Source organism: Bombina bombina, chromosome 1 (genome assembly GCF_027579735.1).
Source record: "Bombina bombina isolate aBomBom1 chromosome 1, aBomBom1.pri, whole genome shotgun sequence".
Lineage (NCBI taxonomy): Eukaryota > Metazoa > Chordata > Amphibia > Anura > Bombinatoridae > Bombina > Bombina bombina.
In genome coordinates this window covers 688449035-688461462 of record NC_069499.1, presented here as the reverse complement: position 1 = coordinate 688461462, position 12428 = coordinate 688449035, and the positions used below count along the sequence as shown (strand labels likewise).

At 40.8% G+C, this 12428-nt stretch overlaps 1 protein-coding gene across 2 annotated transcripts in view; it reads left to right on the top strand.

The window, feature by feature from the left end:
• Positions 1-12428, top strand: part of PGRMC1 (progesterone receptor membrane component 1) — a 75270-nt gene that overhangs the window by 40466 nt on the left and 22376 nt on the right. The window lies entirely within an intron of this gene.

The window sequence follows — 12428 nt, the reverse complement described above, 5'->3', positions numbered from 1 at the left end:
TAATAAACTGAGGGTTGCAGGTTCAATCCCCAGTGAGGTCCTCTCGACCTTTCATCCTTCTAAGGTTGATAAAATGAGCAGCGCCTTGTGTCATTTCAATTTCCGTTTGTTCGTTCCACCTCAGACCTATGCAGTTAAGCATACTCAGGCAATGGAACGGAGATTATGCAAACTTGTCTCCTCAAATAACTCTGGATCAGGAGACAAGGGACTCTTTTCTATGATGGTTGTCTGTGGATCACCTATCTCAGGGAACATGATTTCGCAGAGTGTGGACTCAAGCGGAGTCTGTTCTTTTTATAGACTTCCTGCAGCTTAGAGCGAGCTTCAAGGCTCTTCTGGTCTGGCCTCAGTTGGCTTCGGCCCAGTTTCTTTCTTTCTATCTGTCAGCGTTCCATATCCCAGGGGTGGACACTTGGGAAACTGATTTTTTGAGTAGTCAGATTTTTCATCCGGGAGTATTCTCCAAACTGATTTTCAAATGAGGTCGGCCAGAGTTGGATCTCATGGCATCTTGTCAGACTGCCTGGCTTTTGAGATACAGGTTCAGGGCCCCCAGTCCGAGCTGATTAATTGCCTTGGCAGTTCTTTGGTACTTCAGCCTAGAATGTCTATTTGCCCCGTTTGCGCTTCTTTGCCGGGTGATTGTTCAAATCGAATAGGAGAAGGCATCAGTGATCCTCCTCGCTTCTGCGTGACCTCGCAGGATTTGGTATGCTGATCTGGTGAACATGTCATCTCTGCTATCCTGGACACTTCTATTAAGGAAGGACATTTTATTCAGGGTCCCTTCTTCCACCCAAGTCTAGTTTCTCTCAGGCTGATTGCTTGGAGATTGGACGCTTGATCCTATACAAGCGAGGTGTCTTAGATTTGGTCATAGATACCTTAATTCAGGCATGTAAGCCTGTAACTAGGAAGATTTACCATAAAATAGGCCATACATGTCTTTATTGGTGTGAATCCAAGGGTTACTCATGGAGTAGAGTTAGGATTCCCAGGATTTTGTATTTTCTTCAAGGAAGGGATTTTCAGCGAGTTCCCTATAGGTTCATATCTCTGCTTTATCTAATTTGTTACACCAGCGTCTGGCAGATGTCCCAGATGTTCAATCCTTTTGTCAGGCTCTGATTAGAATCAGGCCTGTGTTTTAACCAATTGCTCCTCCATGAGTTTGAATTTAGATTTTAAAGTTCTTCAAGGGGTACTGTTGAACCTATGCATTCCATAGATATTAAGTTGTTATCTTGGAAAGTTTTATTTCTTGTTGCCATTTCTTCTGTTCGAAGAGTGTTTGAGCTTTCGGCATTACCATATAATTCGCCTTGCCTTATTTTTCATTTGATGTTATGTACTAAACTTGGTTTTCTTCCTAAGGTTGTTTCAGACGAGAACATTAATTAGGAAATTGTTGTTCCTTCCTTGTGTCCTAATCTTTCTCTCAGAAGGAAAGTCTTCTGCACATTTGGACATAGTCCGTGTTTTAAAAAAATAAATTTTGTTTACAAGCGACTACGGACTTTCGTCAATCGTCTTTTCTGTTTGACATTTTTTCTAGAGAACGTAAGGGTCAGAAAGCTACGGCTCCTTTCGGTTGAAAAGTATCATTCGTTTTGCATATGAGATTGCTGGACAGCAGCCTCCTGAAAGAGTTTCGGCTCCTTCCACCTGGGCTGTTGCTTCCTCGTGGACATTCTAACATAATGCTTCAGTTGAGCTGATTTGCAAGGCTGCGACTTGGTCTTCTCTTCAAACTTTTTCTAAATTTTACAAATTTAATATCTTTGCTTCGGCTGAGACTGTTTTTGGGAGAAAGGTTCTTCAAGCAGTGGTGCCTTCCGTTTTAGGTTCCCTGTCTTGTCATCCGTGTACTATAGCTTTGGTATTGTATCCCACAAGTAGGATGAAATCCATGGACTTGTGTCTTTAAAAAGAAAATAATTTATGCTTACCTGATAAATTTGTTTCTTTTTTGACACGATGAGTCCACGGCCCGCCCTGTTCTGAGACAGGTTATTATTTTTTGATAAACTTCAGACACCTCTGCACCTTGGCTTTTCCTTTCTCTTCCTAACTTCGGTCGAATGACTGGAGTGGGAGGGAAGGGAGGAGCTATATATATACAGCTCTGCTGTGGTGCTCTTTGCCTCCTCCTGCTGGCCAGGAGGCGTAATCCCACAAGTAAGGATGAAATCCGTGGACTCATCGTGTCTAAAAAGAAACAAATTTATCAGGTAAGCATACATTTTCTTTTTATGTTTGTTCTGGTGTTTTATGTAACAGGTGTGGTTGTGAGCTTAGATATTAAAGGAATGTCACACGTTTTATCCCACTGAAAAATACTTTTTTTTTAAAGGCACAATGAGTCCACAGATTTTATCCTTGTGTGATTACGCCTCCTGGTCAGCAGGAGGAGGCAAAGAGCACCACAGCAGAGCTGTATATATAGCCCCTCCTCTCCCTCCAGTCATTCTCTTTGCCTGTGTTAGTGATAGTAAGAGGTAAAGTGAGGTGTTAGTTTAGATTCTTCAATCAAGAGTTTGTTGTTTTTAAAATGGAACCAGTGAGTGCTATTTTTTTTATAGGGTGTAGCCGTATTCCTTGTCAGCCTCTAGAGTAGAGCAACAGGTGGCTTTAAAGCAATGGGAACTGGTGGGACATAACTCTCACTGCGCCTCCCATACTGAGTGCTGCCCTTCAGATGATGGTCTTAGCAGATATTAGGCCCTGTATGTGTCCACAGAACTACAGGAGGGAGAAGACCTCTTGATCCTGTGGGAACTGTCATGCTGTCGATCAGCATAGAGGTAAGTGCAGTCCTTTATTTTTTCTGGGACATATATTACCTCAGAAACGACTGTATACTTACCAGTCTGATAGTGGGGAAATAGACTCTTATTGTCAGGTCTTCCCTCATTATTATATATATATATATATATATATATATATATATATCTATATATATATATATATATATATATATATATATATATATATATATATATATCCACAACCAAGCTTTGCTTTGTTTTTATCATGGAAGATCTTTAGAATGTTACATGTTCCATGTGTTTGAATGCCAATGTGGAACCTCCTGTTACTTTTTGTCCCTCATGCATTGAGAGGGCGTTACACTTTAGAGAGCAAATTTTCTTTGATAAAAAAATTGACAAAAGCGGATGCTTCTCAGGGTTCAAATACTGATGAGATACAGAGTATGCCGCAACTTTTTCCCCAAGCGTCACAGCCCTTAACGCCCGCTCAAGCGGAGCCAGGTACCTCTTCAGTTTCTGCTGCAATCACATTACAGGACATAGCTGCAGTTATGTCTTCTACAAACGTAAAAGGAAGGATAACCACGTGGTCAATGCAGTTTCTGATACTTTGATGGCGATCTCAGATGTACCCTCCCCGAATTCTGAGATGAGACTGCTGGACAGCAGCCTCCTGAAAGAATTACGGCTCATTCAACTAGGGCTGTTGCTTCCTCATGGGCATTCAAAAATGATGCTTCTGTTGAACAGATTTGCAAAGCTTCAACTTAGTCTTCTCTTCAAATTTTTTTCTAAATTTTACAAATTTGATACTTTTGCCTCGGCTGAGGCTGTTTTTGGGAGGAAGGTTCTTCAAGCAGTGGTGCCTTCCATTTAGGTTACCTGTTTGGTCCCTCCCTTTTCATCTGTGTACTATAGTTTTTGTATTGTATCCCGTGGACTCATCGTGTCTTTAAAAAGAAAAGAAAATTTATGCTTACCTGATAAATTTGTTTCTTTTTAGACACGGCCAGCCCTGTTCTATGAGACACGTTATTACTTTGTTAAACTTCAGACACCTCTGCACCTTGGCTTTTCCTTTCTCTTCCTAACTTCGGTCGAATAACTGGAGTGGGAGGGAGGGGAGGAGCTATATATATAGCTCTGCTGTGGTGCTCTTTGCCTCCTCCTGCTGACCAGGAGGCGTAATCCCACAAGTAAGGATGAAATCCGTGGACTCATCGTGTCTAAAAAGAAAGAAATTTATCAGGTAAGCATAAATTTTCTTTTTTACTCTCACATCTTCTAATTATCTGTGCTCTCATACTCCCTTTTCTTTCATCAGATGGTGAGAGTCCACAAGCCATCACATGTGGAAATATTCCCCTCCTGACCACTAGGAGACATACCAGAGCTCCCACTTCCCATGATCCACAGTAATTTTCATTTGCTTCCTTGATTATGAGTGAGATGAAAGTGAAGTGCAAGATCTACTCATCGTTTGAAAGGGGATCTACTAACTGATCCGAGGATTGAATCCGCTTCGCAGTAACCTGTTGTTCAGAGGGGCAGACAAGGAGGAGGAGTTATCGGTCAGGCAGTGAAAGGTCCCTCCCAAGTTAAATGTGGACTTGTCCACCATTCCCCTGGACTATAGTGAGCAACTCCTTGTGAATCCACAGCACTACCCAGGTGAAATGTGGACTTTTCCACCAATCCCCTGGGTTGAGATGCTGTTACTAACTCAAATCTTTGGCATTGTGCACGTACTGCTTAGGATGAACTTGCCTACTGGGGTGGGAAGGCAACTTTATAAAAAGCAAGAAATAATACTACACAAATATTACTATTTCTCTTGTTAAGTAAGTGTAGTCAGTCCACGGGTCATCCATTACTTATGGGATTATATCTCTTCCCCAACAGGAAGTTGCAAGAGGATCACCCAAGCAGAGCTGCTATATAGCTCCTCCCCTCACATGTCATATCCAGTCATTCTCTTGCAACCTAACTAAAGATAGGTCGTTGTGAGAGGTCTGTGGTGTTTTTAAACTTAGTTTATTTCTTCAATCAAAAGTTTATTTTAAATGGCACTGGAGTGTGCTGTTTGTTTCTCAGGCAGCATTAGAAGAAGAATCTGCCTGCGTTTTCTATGATCTTAGCAGACGTAACTAAGATCCACTGGCTGTTCTCGCACATTCTGAGGAGTGAGGTAACTTCAGAAAAGGGGAATAGCATGCAGGGCCCCCCTGCAAACGAGGTATGTGCAGTAAATTATTTTTCTAAGTAATGGAATTGCCTGAGAAATTACTGCTGATACCAATGTAATGTAAGTTCAGCCTTAAATGCAGTGGTAGCGACTGGTATTAGGCTGAGGAGTGTGTGTACACTGAAGTATTTTTCTAGGGCAGTGTTTTTCAACCAGTGTGCCGTGGCACACTAGTGTGCCGTGAGAGATCCTCAGGTGTGCCACGGCAGACTGACAACAGTGTGACATATTTTTTAAACTTTGCTTGTTTTTTACTCCCAGTGCAGGGGTAGTTTGTAGGAGGCATGGCATAACAGCACAATACATACAGTATGTGTGTGTTTGTGTGTGTGTATATATATATATATATATATGTATATATATATATATATATATATATATATATATATATATATATATGCTGTATTAGGCTACAATGTGTGATTTTTTTTAAATTTTGGGATGGTGGTGTGCCACAGGATTTTTTAATGTAAAAAAGTGTGCCACGGCAAAAAAAAGGTTAAAAAATCACTGTTCTAGGGAATGGAATTTGACTCAGAAAATACTGTTAATAATGAAGTAATGTGTGAGCCTTAACTGCAGTAAAAGCGACTGGTAGCAGGCTTATTAATAACACTTCATAACTTTTAAAATGTATGTTCAAAACGTTTACTGGCATGTTAATCGTTTTTTGTGAGGTACTTGGTGATAAAACTTATTGGGGCATGATTTTTACCACATGGCTGACTTTTGTTTCTGCATAGAAACAGTTAACTGAGCTTCCCCACTGTTGTAATATGAGTGGGAGGGGCCTATTTTAGCGCTTTTTTTGCGCAGTAAAACTTAAGTCACAATCTTCCTACTTCATCCTCCATGATCCAGGACGTCTCTAGAGAGCTCAGGGGTCTTCAAAATTCATTTTGAGGGAGGTAATCAGTCACAGCAGACCTGTGACAGTGACTGTGATAAAAACGTTAATTATTAAATTGTTATCCGTTTTTGGGTATTAAGGGGTTAATCATCCATTTGCTGGTGGGTGCAATCCTTTGCTAACTTAATACATTTACTGTGAAAATTTGGTTGCTATAACTAATTTGGTTCATTGTTATTTCAACTGTGACAGCTTTTTGTGCTTCTTAAAGGCACAGTAGCGTTTTTTATATTGCTTGTAAATTTATTTGAAAAGTATTTTCCAAGCTTGCTAGTCTCATTGCTAGTCTGTTTAAACATGTCTGACACAGATGAATCTGTTTGTTCACTATGTATGAAGGCCAATGTGGAGCCCCATAGAAGGTTGTGTACTAAATGCATTGATGTAACTTTAAATAAAAGTCAGTCTTTACATGCAAAGAAATTATCACCAGACAACGAGGGGGAAGTTATGCCGACTAACTCTCCTCACGTGTCAGTACCTTCGCCTCAGGAGGTGCGTGATTTTGTGGCGCCAAGTACATCAGGGAGGCCCTTACAAATCACTTTGCAAGACATGGCTACTGTTATGACAGAAGTATTATCTAAATTGCCAGAATTAAGAGGCAAGCGTGATAGCTCTGGGTTAAGGACAGAGCGCGCTGATGATGTGAGAGCCATGTCCGATACTGCGTCACAATTTGCAGAACATGAAGACGGAGAGCTTCATTCTGTTGGTGACGGATCTGATCCAGGGAGACTGGATTCAGAGATTTCTAATTTTAAATTTAAGCTTGAGAACCTCCGCATATTGCTAGGGGAGGTATTAGCGGCTCTGAATGATTGTAACACGGTTGCAATTCCAGAAAAATTATGTAGGTTGGATAGATACTATGCGGTACTGGTGTGTACTGACGTGTTTCCTATACCTAAAAGGCTTACAGAGATTATTAGCAAGGAGTGGGATAGACCCGGTGTGCCTTTTTCCCCTCCTCCCATATTTAGGAAAATGTTTCCTATAGACCCCACCACACGAGAGTTATGGCAGACGGTCCCTAAGGTGGAGGGAGCGGTTTCTACTTTAGCTAAGCGTACCACTATCCCGGTGGAGGATAGTTGTGCCTTTTCAGATCCAATGGATAAAAAATTAGAAGGTTGGGGGGGCGTGTCCAGCCGTGGCCATGATAAGCTGCAAAATATGGGGCTCTACATAATATTTTACTAATCTGCCAAATAATTTCGCCCACACTTGCCATCCACAAGGACAGATATCAGATTCTACAAAAGGAGAACTTACTGTAGCGAGTGATAACAATATTGAGCATTTTATTGTGCCAGACAAGCTTGAATCTAGACCGTTGTCGATTCTTGGGCCTCTCAAGAAACTGCATAATGTCCCTACATTCCCTCTGGAGATCCGGGGCCAGCAGGACCGCCTAGCTCTAAATCTACACCTTAACAGAGACCCTAGGGATTTTAAGAGTAACTCTCTGCAGATCGAGCTAGTACTAGGGGTGTGGAAGTCTGAAGGGGTGCAGCATGGAGGCCGTAGACCAGAGCTTTCCAAACTTTTCATGTTGGTGACACACTTTGTAGACCTACATCATTTCGCGACACAGTAATTCAGTTGTGCTAGCAAACAGGAGGTTAAACTAACTTATTTTAAAAGATACGGACACATACATAAATTATATAATAACAAAATGCATTTACAAGTAACAGTATGTATGTGCAAGAATTAAAAAAAAGTTTAATAACACCAATAGCTACTTACTATTTTATTGGGCTGTATGAGGTTGATGGGATGAACACAGTTTCGGAAAATATTTCATCATCAATCATTTTTATGCTTTCACTTTCTATCCATATATCAAGAGCAGAAGCAGCAATGCACTACTGGGAGCTAGTTGCAAAAAAAACCCCACTGACTTCTGACTTCAGCTCAGCGTTTAAGCTGCCACCCTGAGAGCTCTGTGAGTCCGACTGACTACTGCCCGCGCTGCACACTGCTGTCCCACTCACTGACTACACTTGCAGTCACATGCCAATTAAGGAGACTACACGTGCAGTCAGGAGCCAATGTTCCGCCAATGGTAATAATTTCAGTTCCCACTGAGCTGTGCCAATAGGTTAAGATGATCTGTGACCCACTAGGTATCAATCACGTGTCAACCATGTGATATGCATAGCAGGCAGGCGGAAAGTCAGAAACCAAAAAACAATTTACAAAAAAAAAAATTAAATTTAAAAAAAATTTGTGCTGAAGCTGGGACACACCTACACACTGCTGCCGACACACTAGTGTGTCCCGACACACAGTTTGGAAAGCACTGCCGTAGACAAATGGGAGCGCACAATGTTGGCAGCAATTTTGCAGCACTTTGAACAGCTCGAACACGATATTAGTGCTATGTTATTCACAATTGCGGCTCACCTTTCTGCTCCCACTATGAGGAGCGTGGAACAGCCCAAGACCTCAGCTACCAAGCAGCATAATGTGGAACAGCTGACAGGACCACAGTCTGACACCACACCTCCTAACCCAAATCTAACCGCAACGCAGTTTGCACCGTCTGGTGGTAATGATACCGGGGCCCGGATGTCTGGGCTACTGGCCACTCGAGAGCAACAAACTTCAGGCATCGAGAAAATGAGTGAAGCACTACCTACCTGGTCTGTAACTCTGCTTGCCTGTCATGAGGTCCCGCAATCTAGGAGCTCAGTTTTTGTGTCACCGCTGAAGACCGAAAGATTTCTCAATCTCTCTGTGAACCTGGACAGTACCATCTTGAAGGTCAGTTGCGCTTCCGGAGATCTTACACAGGGAAATGTTGTCGGATCTACAGTACCCTTATCACGACAGAAGGATGTTAAGCCAGCAGGCAACAGGTTAGGGATCGGGTAAGCCCTGGCCTGAGGTACGCTTCCTATCCTCCCCGGCTTGACGCAGGATAACATTATGGGCATTAACTAGAAACTAAATATTACACAGGACCTTTATCTTACTGGCCAAAGTCTAAGTAATATTACCTGATAAAATAATATGTACTATGTGGTCTATAATGTCACTCTATGTCTTGGAATTACAATTACTATTGTTTAATATTTGACAAATGTCTTTAGTATGCCTACGCCGGAAGAGAAGAGAAATTCTCTATACTTCTTTGAAGCCAGGGATATTCTTATATTATGACGTTGTACTATGGAAAAGTTCATACATGGGGACTTGTTGGGGTTTACCATGATGTATTTACACCTACAATGTCGAATAATTATTCTTCTCTAAGAGCTTTTTGTTTATTGGATGTTTACAGTGTTTGCTAGTGCTAACAAAATCATGTATTCTATGTTTTCCACATGTTCTTTAACTATGTTGTTATTTAAAGTTAAACCTGTTCTCTTTAAAATACTTTATATTGTGACATTGACACATCTGTAATCTGTAACCTTTCTAGCTTACCGGAGAAATTAAGTTTCCAAACCTATGTGGTTGAGAATTAATGGTATCAATATTTGACCAAAATACCAGTAGTGTCCTATACCCCTGCAAAATATATATTATCCACTTATGTGGAATATTATTTCTGGTCCCAAGCCCTGGGGTTAACTTACAACATACAGATGCCTACCCCTGTGTTGCTAATATATGCCCTATACATTTTTAGACTGAGCTATTACTATACCAATAGCTTAAGAACCAGCGTTTACAAAAAATAGAAACAACACGCGGGTATATACCTTTCAAAGCTGGGTCCATGCCTGTCTGCTGTTGTAATTAGCTCTTAGGAGGCAGCAGACTATATATATACATTTTTTATTTATTTTTTTTAACTCAGAAGAATCGCTTTTAGCTTTGTAATCTATTCTCTAGGCTGATCACAGTTAAATGTATATTGAACTTTTGCAATTTTAATTGGCAGGACTTACTAAGTTGTATCTTGTGCTCCTATGCTATTTCTGACCATCCCCTTTTTGTTTTGTGCTACTGTGCTGCCAGCGGCCGAGGCGGCGCAGCTTTTACACAGCTAGGGAGAGTTTTGTTTTTTTTTTTTTGTTTTTTTTAAACAGGCTAGTCAGCTCAGATATTAATGAAGCTGCCAGATAATTGCTTCTATTATACATGCTATATGTATATAAACTAAGCAGGAGTCAACGCATGCAACTACATTGGTCTGTCTAGTAAGGTTGGCAGTTACTATAGTGGGATAATATATATAGGACTGTATCGTTAGATTTTCGCCAAATTCTGAATTATAATAGGTTTTGCTAGCCAACCTAGTATTTAAATCTTATCACTCGTTGGTGACTCTTCGCAGCCACTATCTGCTTTGTTTTCACCTGAGTTTATTTTCTATACTACGTCTAGGTACCCCAATATATATAAAATTCTACAGGTTTCTCCATGTCCCGCACAAGCCTTCCCTCCATACCAGATATAGGCTAATTTGAGAGATTGATGGAAGGACAATGTGTAATGCTTCAAAGGTTATGATATACGGTACAGGCCTCACTAAGTCAATGCTAGCGCAGCTATTTGCAGTTTCATATTTTATACTTCACCATTTACTGTTTTATGCATCCTGTCTATGTGCATTGTTATTACTGGGCTATAAAATTACATATCATGCTCACTCTGTTTATAAAATGCAGTCAATATGCGTGTATGCATGCAAAGTGTAATAGGTTTGTTAGTTTAGCTATATAAAGTAACCAGTGCTTCTTGCTCAGTGTATATTTGCAAACTTATCTACACATTTATAAATTAAGCCTACTATGTATGTATATATTTTCCCAAGAACAAAACTGATAGCCCTTAATTGTTTCTGCCTGAGCTCCAATCAGCTTACTTAATTAGGTTAGTTGTTAATTTTCTCTTTCCTAATATGTTTCTATATTACTAGGCTCCGCCCCCCCCCCCCCCCCCCCCCTTTTAGACACAAATTCTATTTGTGTTATCCCCTTCTACGGGGACTGGAGAAGTCAGTTTCGTATCTAGATACACTTCTCCTTTTGGTGATCCTGTGGTTCACCATACCTGATAAAGTATTTAGAAACCTCACCTGATTAATACTGATACACTCGGTTCAAACCTATAAGACACCCATTAAATTGTCTGAACTGAATAGTTGGTCTTTAGTGTTTTATTCTGATTTCTCTCTGTTCATCTGTTCAATATTGGCTCTTCTTATCATCCTCTATGTGAAAATTGAAATCCTTATAGGAGATGATTCCTAAACTGACTTTATGAAGTCCCTAGAAAGTTAAGTTAATTGATAGTACTGAAGTACTAGTTTGCCCCTGTGTTTATAGTCTGTTCATACTATTTAAAAATGAGGTTTATATTCTTATTCAAAATAATTAAAAATGAGGTTTATGCTGTAGATATTTTATTTCGTGCTTGATATGCCTGATTTAAATGATCTGTATTCCCATTAACAGCTATATTTACTATGTCATTACAACAATATATTGTTTGCATATATGTGCATTTATTAGTCACCTGCGTTGTGACACCTGCTGTATTGCTTAATCCTCAATAAAAAAAAATATCTTAAAAAAAAAAAAAAAATTAGAAGGTTACCTTAAGAAAATGTTTGTTCAACAAGGTTTTATCTTACAGCCCCTTGCATGCATTGCGCCTGTCACTGCTGCGGCGGCATTCTGGTTTGAGTCTCTGGAAGAGGCCATTCGCACAGCTCCATTGGATGAAATTATGAACAAGCTTAAAGCACTTAACCTAGCTAACGCATTTGTTTCTGATGCCGTTGTACATTTAACCAAACTTACGGCTAAGAACTCCGGATTCGCCATCCAAGCGCGCAGAGTGCTATGGCTTAAATCCTGGTCAGCTGACGTGACTTCTAAATCTAAATTGCTTAATATTCCTTTCAAAGGGCAGACCTTATTCGGGCCCGGCTTGAAAGAAATTATCGCTGACATTACGGGAGGTAAGGGCCATGCTCTACCTCAGGACAGGGCCAAATCAAAGGCCAAACAGTCTAATTTTCGTGCCTTTCGTAACCTCAAGGCAGGAGCAGCATCAACTTCCTCCACTCCAAAACAGGAAGGAGCTGTTGCTCGTTACAGACAGGGCTGGAAAACTAACCAGTCCTGGAACAAGGGCAAGCAGGCCAGAAAACCTGCTGCTGCCCCTAAGACAGCATGAAGAGAGGGCCCCCTATCCGGAAATGGATCTAGTGGGGGGCAGACTTTCTCTCTTCGCCCAGGCTTGGGCAAGAGATGTCCAGGATCCCTGGGCGTTGGAGATCATATCTCAGGGATATCTTCTGGACTTCAAAGCTTCTCCTCCACAAGGGAGATTTCATCTTTCAAGGTTATCAGCAAACCAAATAAAGAAAGAGGCGTTTCTACGCTGTGTACAAGACCTCTTACTAATGGGGGTGATCCACCCAGTTCCGCGGACGGAACACGGGCAGGGATTCTATTCAAATCTGTTTGTGGTTCCCAAGAAAGAGGGAACCTTCAGACCAATCTTGGACTTAAAAATCCTAAACAAATTC